This window comes from Talpa occidentalis, unplaced genomic scaffold (assembly GCF_014898055.3).
Source record: "Talpa occidentalis isolate TD23 unplaced genomic scaffold, MPIMG_talOcc4v2.1 talOcc4.3, whole genome shotgun sequence".
NCBI lineage: Eukaryota > Metazoa > Chordata > Mammalia > Eulipotyphla > Talpidae > Talpa > Talpa occidentalis.
The window spans coordinates 135636281-135644764 of NW_023603184.1; positions in this window are offsets into that span (position 1 = coordinate 135636281).

The following is an 8484-nucleotide window of genomic DNA, read 5'->3' on the forward strand; positions in this document are numbered from 1 at the left end:
ACAATCTTGTCATGGAATGTTATGTAGCCAGCAGAAGGAATATAAAAACTTTACATTGACTTGGAATAACTCTCAAGAGACATGACAAAGAAAAGATGTTCTGAATGCAGTTGACCCTTGAACAACATCATGGTTAGGGGTGCCACAATCCCTTTGTTGTCGAAAATCTGCATATAACTTTTGATTCCCGCAAACTTAACTACTACCAGCCTGCCTTTGACAGGAAGTCTTACTGATAACATAAACATCCAATGAACATGTATTTTGCTTGCTCTATATACTATGTGTTATGTTCTGACAGTCAAGTAAGCTAGAAAGAAGATGTTATTAAAGAAATCATAAATAAGAGAAAATGCATGTACAGAGCTTTATTGCATTCATCAATACTATAAGTTTACATCTGATGATAAGAAAATCCATGGATAAGTGGACCCCCCTGCAGTTCAAACCCATTTTGTTTGCAGATGGAACTGGAGGGGATTCTGCTAAGTGAAATAAGTCAGAAGGAGAAAGACAAATATTAGATGATTTCACTCATATGTGGGATACAAAGAAACAAAACAAAGGAACAGACAAAATTAAACCAAAACAAACCCTGGAAATATGACTACAGAACTGAGGTTACTGGAGGGGGAGGGTGGAGTGAGGAGCCACAGGGGAGGCAGCCGGATGGTCTGTTGTGGAGTATTATGGGCACCTTGGTGGTGGGGTGTGATGTGATAACATGCACCCGAAGAGGTGTGAACTGATTCCTCTAAATCATACACAGTGTTATAAACCAATGTTACCTCAAAAAAAAAAAAAAAAAGTTGCAGGAGAATAAAAAGTAAATGAGTTAACTAAAACCCAAAACCCTGGTAGTTCAAGGGTCAACTGTATTATGTGCTTTTTTGTGCAATGAAAGGATGCTGGGATATGCACATCATATTTCTGAAGATATACAAAAGACCTGGGAACCCAGGTGCCTCTGGGGAAGGGGAGCGGAACTTGGAGAGAGGTCTGCTTTTGCATTCATGCCTTTTCATGCTATTTGATTTATTTTATTATCATGTGAATGTATTTACTTGTTGCATTTAGGAATTGATTTATAAAAGGACCATGTGGAATATGAAAGCATAGTACAAGCCAGTACATGTGTAATTACCAGTAAAGCAATGATTAAGATCTGGCCCAGAGGATCCAGGTTCAAATCCAATTTCCCTCAAACATCATGTGTATGATGAAAGGCAAGTAATTTTTCTAAACCTCAGTTCCCTCATCTGTAAAATGGGGATAACAATAAATGATAATACCTACTTTAAGAGGTTTTAGCTCTTCTACTTCATAGGGGGAGGCTGTGGGTAAACTCTACAACTAAATGGATTTAAGTTTCAATTTCTTTGTAGAATTTGTTCATGTGAGTAATGCACAAATCATAAAAAAAAAAAATCCCAAGACTGTGGACCATGAGTTTTCATTTAAAACATGATAGAACTAGAAGATGAAAAATCTAAATTCCAAGGAGAGTGAGAGCATTGTTTACCCCAGTGTTCCTGGAGGCACTGGGGAAGTGGCACAGAGAGCTGAGCCCTGAGGAATGAAGGGGATTTGGTTGGACTGCAGGTGAGGCCATTCTTGCATGCACAACAGTGATGTCAAAGGGATGGAAGAAAGAAGAGAGGAGGCTGGTGAAACAGGGACTGGGCCAGTCTGGCAGGAGCAGAAGCTACCTCTAGAGAGTGATAAATGGAGATAGAGATGTTGGAACCAGATTGCAGGGGGCCTTGAAGGCCAAGTCAAGGATCTCAAGTTGTGCCCCAGAGGCAACGGGAAGCCTTGCAGGTGTGAACACAGAACAGTTGGGCTGTCTACTGCGGTGTAACACATCATTCCAAAATGTAGTGGATAGAACAGCCTCTTGCCATGCTCCCAGAGCCTGCACGCCAGGGCCATTTGGCCTGGGCATAGCTGGAGCAGTTTGGCTCTGCTCCTTGATGTCTGGGACTTCAGCTGGAAGACTGAAAATTGGTGGTGAGTCGATGGCTGGGTTGGAATCATCTGAAGGCTCATTTACTCATATGTCTGCAGTTGTGGCTGGCTGAGAGCTGTCCTTAGATGTGTCTGTCTGCCAGAACACACACACTCACGGCCTTTCCGTGGAAGCTGGCCTTCTTCATGACAGGGTCCCAGGGATTCATGTCCCAGGAAAGTCAGGAAAGTCACACTTTGCTAATGTAGCTTCAAAGGTCATACAGCATCCCTCCATCATTCTGTTCATCGGGGAAGAAGCAAAGCCTTGCCCAAGTACAGGGGAGAGGAAGTAAAATCTACTTATTGATGGAGGAGCAGTGGGTGGGCCCAGAAATCTTGTTGGGGCCACTTTTTCAAAATACAATCTGTGTGAAGAGTGAGGTGGGAAAAAATCACTCATTTAAAACAAATATTTATGGAGTATCATTTAGGTGTTAGGTGACTTGCTGGAGCTCGGAGATAGAGTGATGAGCCAAAACAGAACTGATTCCAACCTCCTGGAGCTGGTGGAGGAGGCAGACATTAGTCAACATATGAAAATCAACATATGAAAAATACAAAAGTTCAAGTATTGTGAGTTCTAGAGGAAACATGGGGCTATGAGCTCATATAACAGGGTGTGGATTTTACAGAGTCAGGGAAGTCGGGAAAGACTTCCTGTGGCAATGATGCTAGGGTTGAGAACTGAAGGCTGATGGAAATAGAGGAAGCACAGTGGGAAGCAAGAGGGTTCTTCTTTCCATGTGGAGTTCCCAAGTGAAACAGCGAGAGAATTTTGAAGAAGGAATCAGCTGAATGAACATGGTGGACTTATAGGTGAAGGGTCCAATTTTCTCTGAAGTCTCAGATCAGGTGAGGAGAAAGATGTTACTCTGCAGAAGAGTTGAGAAATCAGGACAGAGGACACTTTGGAGAGTACAAGATTGTGTTCAGGCTGAGCGATGTTGAATCTGAGGCAGTGTTTCTCTCAAGAAACAGCTCTGCGGGTAAGCTGTCTGGCCAGGTAGAAGGTAAAGCTATAGATTTTGGAGAAACTGATAGAAAACTGAGGGTTGAAACCATGAGTTAGATCTTCAAGAAAGAAGGAGCCATAGATTCAGAAGGCAATAAGCTCTAGAGAATGCCATGTTTAAGGGGAAAGAGGAGGAAGAAAATCCAAAGAAGGGGGCAGCAAGGATAGTCTGAGGCAGGACTGGAGGACAGGTCATCATCTGGAAAGACAAAGGAGGAAAACATCTCAGGAGGAGGTAACACTCACTCCGGGGCCAGAAGAGCACTAAACAGAAGCATCTATACCAAGCTGGGTGGTTTGTTATAAAGTGCTCCCAGGGGACCAGAGGCAGAAGGAGGCAAGAAGAGGAAGTCAGGGTAGAGCGAGTGGTGAGCAAATGGGGACAAATGATGGAAGTGGCTGGAAAACTTCATCAGTAAGAGGAGGACCCACACTACAGAGAGAAACAATGAGGTCTATGGGAGGCTGAAGATACCGATGAAACTTCTCTGAGAGAAAAAGGGAAAGAGCTGGAAAGTGCTGGAGCAGCTAGAATGAGTTAGATGAACATGTCTGTAGGATTTTGCATCCCCCTTTATCTGAAGGTTCTCCTTATTTTTAGGGTGGTGAACTCAAAAGATCATGGTTCAAGAAGACCCTGGCTAGAGAGGAGCGAACCCAGTCAAGGTTGGTGAATGCTTCCAAATCAGGCTGGGCCATGCAGCTAATGTAAAATTATACCTTGAAACAACTGGTCCATTATAAAATTTTGCCTCAGGATTTCTTGGTAGAGAAGAAATTTTTTTTTATTTAAAGATTTATTTATTTATGCAGAACTGGTGTACAGGCCAGAGTTATGTGTGTGGGGGGTGAGAGGATTCACCAGAGACAGAGGGGGGAGCAGAACAGGCAGACTGACTGAAATACACTGTTGAGGGGAGCAGTGGGTGAGTCAGGAGAGGTCTGCTATGCCATGTGGGTAGCTCCCTGGCCGGGGATTGAACTTGTGCTGCAGTGGCTGCGCATAGCTCCATAGGTTGCATCTAAACCCCTTGCGTCACCAGGGAGGCCTGAGAAGAAAAATTTTTAAACCTTAAAAAGCTCTCCAAAGTTCTCCCATAGGCTCCAATCAGAGCATTCACTTTATTTTAAAATGGTTTGTTCACATGTTTACGCAGTCCTCTCTCCTAGCTAGCCCCATATTCCCCAGGAAGGAGGGGTGTGTCTTATTTTTCTTGGATTGCCAGAACCTGGCATCCAAACCTAGTATATCAGAGCCTCTCAGAGACTGAGAGGGCCTCTTCCATGGAAGAAATGACAAAACAAGGTTATAAAAATCCTGGTATAATTCACATGATAAGTAGAATGAGTTAATACTTTTCTGCACATTTGCACAAAAATGCAAGCTACCCCTGGTAATCACTAGATAATTACAGTTCTATTAGAAATTATTCATAGTGAAGAATCTTCTTTTAATTCTGCCAGTCAATCTCTTACAGTGTGTGTAATCTCACTGGGAGATGATGTCAGCGTCTATATTTGAGGACCTTGGGGCAGGGAAGCCAAGGCCAAGTGACCTTCCCACATGAGAGCATATTCCTACTCATCCTCCCCGTGGGCTGTGGGGCATACAGCAGACACTCAGCACTTGAGCCGTGTTCTCCACTTGTGCCACACTGCCATGGACATCTCTTTGTCCCCCTCAATCCACCTCTTTCATGTCTTTGTTCAAATATTACCTCTTTGGGGTGACCTGCTCTAACCATTCAATTTAAAATTCTAACACTCCCCACGCCCCTGCCCTCCCCAACCTCCTTCTTAGCTTCATTTTTCTCCATGGCACTTGCCTTTACCCAGTATTTTATATACTTTGCTCTTTTATTTGTTAGTTGTCTGGTTGTCCCCTTCTTGGGGTGTGAGCTCCATGAAGCCACACAGCTATGATCCTAGAAGGCACTTGGTTCATAGTTGGTGCTTGTGTTAGTTTCCAGGACTCAGAGGGACCCAGAGGAGCCTGGGGTGGGGCATGGGTAGGGGCAGCTGAGAATTCTGTAAGGAGGTTTGCAGTGAGAGGGCATGACTGGAAGAGAGAAGGCAGGTTCTGGACCAGAGTGGGTGGTTTACACAACAGAAATTTGTTGTCTCACAGAACTGGAGGTTAGAGTTACGAAGTCAAGGTGTGGGCAGGGTTGGTTCCTGTGAGGGAGATGCTGGTCCAGGCCTCTCTCCTGGCTTCCAGTAGCCCCAGGTATTTCTTGGCTGGTCGACAGCATTCTCCCTGTGTCTTTATGCCAACTTCCCTCTGTAGGGACTGTGCTCAAAGTTCCTCTTTATAAGGACACCAGACATATTGGATTCAGTCCTGCCCTGATGACCTCATTTTAAACGTACCATCTGCAATGACCCTATTTCCAAATAAGGTCTCATTCACAGGTACTGGGTGGAAGGGGGTTAGGGCTTCTACATTTTTCTGGCGAACACAATTCAACCCATTACCGTACTCAACAAATATTAGCTGAAGAAATCAATGTGGTCACTCCTACTTAAGAAGCAAATGGGTCATTTGAGGGGGGGAAACCAATCTTGATCTACAGTGGTGGGCATGTGATAGACATTTACTGAAGAAGAGGGGGAGGTAGGGAACCCCTGGAGTTGATCCCCTCAGAGCTGGTGTGAAGGAGACTGCTGAGTGTGAGAGGCAGGGGGTCTGCAGTCAGAATGGGGTGGGGGTGCCCCTGTGCTCAGCAAAGCAAAGACCAGGACAAGGCTCGGGGTATCCAGAGGAGTCCAGGGGGCAGCAACATTCTATAAGGAGGTTTGAAGCCAAAGGGGATGACTGGAGAGAGGCACCCAGATGGAGATCAAGAAGCCAGGTTTCTAGAAGGACCTGAGAATTCCACCAAGCTTGGCAGCAGAGAGGGTCTGACCTTGAGCTACAACATTGAGTGACTCGTTTGAATGTCCTGCCTGCCGGGGTCACCTATGAGCCGAGGCTCAGTGCCCTGGATGTGGTCTTGCGTGCTGTGAGCACAGGCCATGTGCCCTCGTCTGCTTTTATCCTTCAGTGTACTCTTTTCTTTTCCCTTGGCTTCTTTCTTCCCTTGAAAAAAGTTACTTTTGCACATTCCAACTCTTTCTTGACTTAGGGGAATGGGAGTTGCTAATGGGTGGTCAGCTGGGAAGGGGAGGTCGCAGGCCCTACTTGGCCAGGCAGCACCCAGCCCAGCGGGCGAGGAGAAGGAACTGGGAGCAGACAGTCATGGAGCGGCAGGGCCTGCATGCTGGGCTGACGCTGAGGCTTTCCATTTGAGGCTTGAATTCATAGGACACAGAAACACAAATGTCTGCTCATCCTTGACCTCCTGCAGATGGAATATCACTGGCCCAACAAAGGAGCCACACATGTACACCCACATGGGCTCAGCATAGGGCAGAGGGGGCATAATTCACTGTGGGGGCAATTATCGGTCCCCAACCAGCAGAGACTGAACCCCTGGTCACAGAGATAAGCTGGCAACCTACTGGTGCAGGCCGCATGCAGTCAGAGCTGAGCACAACAGGGACACATGGAATGAGACACAGGAGACCTGGGTTTGTTTCTGAAGGCCGCCGTGAACTGCGTACCACAAACTCAGAGACTTAAAACAACAGAAATCTGTTGTCCCATGATTCTGGAGGCCACAAGTCTGAAATCAAGTTGTCTGCAGGCCCCTCTCGCCATGTTGCCTCTAGAGGAGGCTCTGTCCCTGCTTCTTCTAGTTTCTGTGGTTTGTCTGCGATCTCTGGTGTCCCTTAGCATGGAGACATGTCACTCCCTGCACTCGGCCGTCTTATCCCCATGTCTTCACGTTGTCTGACCTCCGTGCATGTCTGTCTCTGTGCCCGAAACTTCCTTATTCATAGGGGCACCTGTCATCCTGGATTAGGGCCCACCCCACTGACCCTGTTTTGACTTATTGTCTGCAAAGACCCTATTTCCAAAGAAGGTCATGTTCTGAATACCAGGGGGTCAGATAATCAAGCTATCTTTTGGGAGGTATGCAAGTCCACCTGCAGCATGGCCAGTGAAGGAGACACTGCCTCAGAGTGTGTGCACAGGGGGCGGAGGGCTAGGAAGGATTTCCTGGGAAGACAAAGGCAGATGGAAAGGCATCATGACAGGTGGAACAGCACAGACAAGATGGCGTGACCATAGAGACTCGGGATCCAGGGGAAGAAGGAACCGGTGCCTCTTAGGTGGGTTCTGACACCCTCTCAGGTGCAGTGTGGGTGCCATCCTTTTGGTCAATCCATACCACATGGCCATTCCCACCTCATCTGACAGATGCCAGCTTCTGTGTGAGAAAGGCAGTGACCGGCCATGGGTCAGCCCACACTTGACATACCAGTGGAGACAAGAGCTCACGCCTTGCAGTTGACGTGCAGTGACACCTCCGAGGGCACTTGGAGCTGTTATACACAGATGGGGAGTGTTTGGGGGCAGGCCGTTCTCTTGGGTATCTTGTTGCATGTAGTTGGGAGCCTGTTCCACTGTGGAAGTGCTCCTGGGTGAGGCATCACAGGAAGGCCTCAGGTTGACCTCTGGATCTACAGGGAAACCAGCTGACTGGAGGCTGATGGATCCAAGCAACAGTCATGGAGACCAGGCTGAGTCATCACACCCATAGAAGCAACTAGGAGGCCCTGCCTCTGTGTTTTGCCCAGGTGCCCACTCCTACCTGCTATTCTAACATCTGAATAAATATTTAGTGAATTTTGCTGAGCCACCTTAGCTCTTCCCAGCTGTCAGGGAGACTAGCCTCTGGAGGTGGAATGTTATGTTTGAAATTGGGTCCTGTTAGTTAGTGGCTGGGTCAGAACCAACCCTCAATTTCTGCATCTAGACATTGGCATGATAGTTTCTAACTCACAGAGTTATGGTGGGCATTGAATAAGACCACAGATGCATGAAAGTGCTGTGTCTGTACCAGTTATTAACCATAGTTAATATATTAGGGATTCTTTCTAGAGCTAAATCAGATAATATTCCCTTGTAATTCTTTCTCTTTCAACAGGACTCCTTAAAACAGGGATCTATGAACTAGGGTCCAGTTGCCAAATAGCTCTCTTGGCCCCTGTTCTTCTAGCAACCATGAACTGAGAATAAGTTTTACATTTTTTAAATAAATGGAAAAAATCCAAAGAACAATATTTCATGATATGAAAATTTTATGAAATTCAAATTTCTGTGTCCATAAATAAAGCTTTACCAGAATGTGGCCGTGCCCTCTGTTTATACCTGTGGTCACTTTCCTGCTACAGCTACAGAGGTGAGCAGCTGTGACAGTGACTGCATGGCCTGCGAAACCCAAAATATTTACCATCTGGTCCTTTCGATAAACAGTTTGCTGACCCCTGCTCTAGAATAACAAAACCAAGCAAATAAAACCTCTGAGTTCACCTCCCATTTTTCAGCTTTCAAATACGCCGTGTCCACAGCCCTC